At 39.2% G+C, this 4,454-nt stretch overlaps 1 pseudogene; it reads right to left on the bottom strand.

The window, feature by feature from the left end:
- Positions 1-3,703: 3,703 nt before the first annotated feature.
- On the bottom strand, positions 3,704-4,454 carry LOC102813159 (annotated as a pseudogene).

The raw sequence follows: 4,454 nt of genomic DNA, 5'->3' as shown, positions 1-4,454 counted from the left end.
TAAAAATAGAAAAAATAAATGATAATCCCCCCCCCCTTTTAGTGTGGGTACTTTTTCTTAATCTTTTACAATACTGGATCTCTGCCATATTTCTCCTTATTTCACTTGGCATAATGTTCTCAAGGTTCATCCACATTATGTGGTGTCTTGCTGCTTCCTTGTTATTCTTCAGGGTACCATAGTATTTCATTGTGTGTATGTACCAAAGTTTGTTTATCCATTCTTCCATTGATGGGTACTTAGGCTGTCTCCATCTATTTGCTATTGTAAATAGAGCTGCTATGTAGATTGGTGTCCACGTATCTACTAGCATTATGGCTCGTATTTTTTGTTGATAAATACCAAGTAGAAGAATTGCTGTATCATAAGGTATCTCTTGTGTGGCGCTGTGGGTTAATGTGCCAGACTGCAAAGCCAATTGAACTGCAATGTTGGTGGTTCAAGCTCACCAGCGTCTTCTTGGAAACCCTATACAGGGTCGCTATGAGTTGGAACCGGCTTAACAGCACTTAAGAACAACAAGGTATCTCTATTTCCAACCTTCTGAGGAAGAGCCATATTGTTTCACGGAGGGGTTGGACCATTTTGCAATCCCACCAGCAATGTAGGAGTGTCCCATTTTCTCCATATCCTCACCAGCACCTATTGTCCTCTACTTTTTTGATCTTTGCTATTATTGTTGGTGTGAGATGATATCTCATTGTTGATTTGATTTGCATCTCTCTAATGGCTACCAGCTGCTCCGTGGGAGAAAGATGAGGTTTTCTGCTTCTGTAAAGATTTACAGCCTCGGAAACCCTGTACAGGGTCGCTATGGGTCGGAACCAACTCGATGGCACTTAACAACAACAACAATGGCTAGTGCAAGATCGGCAATTCAACCTCACCAGCTGCTCTTAGGAAACCCTATACATGGTTGCTATGAGTCGAAACCAACTCGACGGTACTTAACAACAACAATGGCTAGTGCAAGATCGGCAATTCAACCTCACCAGCTGCTCTTAGGAAACCCTATACATGGTTGCTATGAGTCGAAACCAACTCGACGGTACTTAACAACAACAATGGCTAGTGTGGCACTGTGGGTTAATGCGCCAAACTGCAAAGCAGTTTGAACTGCAAGGTTGGTAGTTCAAGCTCACCAGCTGCTCCTCGGAAACCCTATACAGGGTCGCTATGGGTCGGAACCGACTCAACGGCACTTCACAACAACAACAATTGCTAGTGATCATGAACATTTCTTCATATGTTTGTTGGCTGCCCAGATCTCCTCCTTGGTGAAGTGTCTATTCATGTCCTGTGCCCATTTTTTAATTGGGTTATTTGTCCTTTTCTTGGTAAAGGTGTTATATGTTGAAGTCTGATGTGTCGTTGAAAAAAAAATTTTCCCATTCTATGGGCTCCCTTTTTGCTCTTTTGATGAAGTCTTTTAATGCACATGAGTTTTTAATTTTTGGTATGTACCATTGACCTATTTTGTCTATTTTTGTTTGTGTAAGTGAAAAATGTTTGGTAGTCTGTGTATGTCCTATATTAGAGCGCTCATATTTTCTGTACCCTTATTTTCATTGATAGTCTTTGTAATTCTGGGATTCACATTTAGTTATTTAAGCCATGCTGAGTTGGTTTTTGTATAAGGCATGAGGCAAAGATCTTGTTTCAGTCTTTTGCATATCACTTTCCAATTCTTCCAGAACCATCTGTTGAACAGACCATCTCTTCCCCATGCAATATACTTAGGTACTTTGTCAAAAATCACTTGGCTGTATGTGGATGGGTTAATTTCTGGATTCTCAATTCTGTTCCATTGATCAATGTATCTTTCATTATACCAGTACCAAGCTGTTTTGACCAGTGTGGCTGTGTAGTAAATTTTGAAATTAGGGAGTGAGGGGCTTCCCACCCTATTATTCTTTAGCCATGCTTTGCTTATCCTTGGTCTCTTTTCTTTCCATATAAAGTTTGCAGTTGTTTTTTCCATCTCTTTGAAGAATGTTTTTGGAATCTGGATTGGGATTGCATTATATGTGTAAATTGCTTTGGGCAGTATTGACATTTTCACAATGTTAAGTCTTCCTGTCCAAGAGCATGGTATATTCTTCCATTTTTATAAGTCTCTTTTGGTTTCTTGTAGCAATGTTTTGTAGTTTTCTTTGTATAAGTCCTTTGTTTCTCAGGTTACATCTATTCCTAGATATTTCATCCTTTGGGTGGCTATTGTAAATGGCATTGTTTTCCTAATGTCCTTTTCAGCACTGTCATTGGTATAGTGGAATCCAACTGATTTTTGTATGGTGATCTTATACCCTGCCACTTAGCTGAATCCTCCAATGATGTCTAGTAGCTTTTTTACTGAGTTTTTGTGGTTCTATATATAGGATCATATCTTCTGAAAATAGAGAGAGTTTTATTTCCTCTTTGCCAATTTAGATATCTTGATTTCTCTAACTTGCTGTACAGCTCTTGCTAAGACTTCCAGAACAATATTTAATAGGAGTGGTGACAAAGGGCATCCTTGTCTGGTTCCTGTTCACAGAAGGAAGGCTTTCAGTTTCTCTCCATTGAGAGTAATGTAGGCTGCTGGTTTTATTTGTATATATGCTCTTGATTATGTTGAGGAGTTTCCCTTCAATTCCTACTTTGTTGGGTGTTTTTATCAGGAATGGATGTTGGATTTTGTCAAATGCCTTTTATGTATCAATTGATATGATCATGTATTTTTTTTTCTTGTTTATATGGTGGATTACATTGATTGTTTTTCTAATGTTGAACCATCCTTGCATCCCTGATATGAATCCCACTTGATCATGATGTATTATTTTTTTGATGTGCTGCTGGATTCTATTGTCTAGGATTTTGTTGAGAATTTTTGCATCTATGTTCATGAGGAATATTGGTCTGTAATTTTATTTCTTAGTGATGTCCTTCCTTGGTTTTGGTATGAGGGTTATTCTTGCTTCATAAACTGTATTAGGACATTTTCCATTCTCCTCTATATTCTGGAATAGTTTGAGTAGAATTGGTGACAACACTTCCCTCAATGTCTGGTAGAACTCCCCAGTGAAGCCATCTGGACATAGACTTCTTTTAGTTGGGAGTTTTTTGATGACCTGATCAATTTCTTCTATTGTTATGGGTCTGTTCGTGTCTTCTACTTCACTCTGTGTGAGTTTAGGTAGGTTGTGTTTTTCTAAAAATGTATTTGTCTCTTCAAACTTTTCAAATTTGGTGGATTACAACTATTCATAGTATTCTGTTATTATCCTTTCAATTGCCTTTGGTTCCATTGTGACATCGCCCATGTGGTTTCTAATGCAAGTTATTTTTGTCTTCTCCCTCTTTTCTTTCTTTTTTTTTTAAAAGACACTTATTCAGCGTCATGATCAGTTATTACATTTAGCAATCAACAGCATGGGCATGGGGAAAAAAATTTACATTAAAACCCTTCGTTGGGATGCTTTACACTTTTCACAGAGCAAAAACTAAAATAACCTGTTATACAATTAGTCACAAATACAGCCCTCGAGTTTTTTGTTTTGTTTATTTTTTGACCATACATATGAGTATTGTCTAAAACATGTCTTCTTAGTAGCAGCTAGGCCTTGCCACCACTGTGCTTGGCTGAGTTCACAAATCTGTTGTAATCTGTAGCTTCCCTGTCACTTCTCTGACTCTCATGCTAAGCTTTGTTTCCTGGCAATCATTAAAACCTTCTGCCACTCCCATAGCTACTGCTGCTGCTTGAACTGCCATAGCCACCTAGGTTTCGTGGTATGGCAAAATATTGACCTCCACCACCATAAGGGCCAGAGCTTCTGCCTCCAAAATTTCCTCCCTTCATGGGTTCAAAATTTGAAGATTGCTTGTTGTAATTGCCAAAATCATTATAGCTTCCACCACATCCAAAATTGCTTCCATCAATACCAAATCCATTATAACCATCCCCACTGCCTCCATATCCACCACCACCATGGCTGCTGCCAAAACCTCCCCGTCCACTGAAGTTGCCTCCATGACCAAAGTTGTCATTCCCACCAAAAGCACCTCCACGGCCACCACTGAAGTTTCCATAACCACTTCGACCTCTTTGGCTGGAGGAGACACTGGCCATCTCTTGCTTTGACAGGGCTTTCCTTACTTAACAATTGTGGCCATTCATACTATGGTACTTCTGCATAATAATCTTATCTACAGAGTTATGGTCATCAAAGGTTACAAATGCAAAGCCCCTTTTCTTGCCACTGTCTCCATCTGTCATGATTTCAATCACTTCAATCTTCCCATATTGCTCAAAATAATCTCTTAGGTGATGCTCTTCAGTGTCTTCTTTAATGCCACCAACAAAAATCTTTTTCTCAGTTAAGTGGTCTCTGAGAGTCTTCTCGTGAAACAGCCCGCTTTGGTTCCACCACTCTTCCATCCACCTTGTGTGGCCTTGCATTCATGGCTGCATC

Source organism: Chrysochloris asiatica, unplaced genomic scaffold, assembly GCF_000296735.1.
Source record: "Chrysochloris asiatica unplaced genomic scaffold, ChrAsi1.0 scaffold00057, whole genome shotgun sequence".
Taxonomy (NCBI): domain Eukaryota; kingdom Metazoa; phylum Chordata; class Mammalia; order Afrosoricida; family Chrysochloridae; genus Chrysochloris; species Chrysochloris asiatica.
The sequence above is the reverse complement of the archived record's forward strand: the minus strand, read 5'-3'. Positions and strand labels throughout refer to the sequence as shown.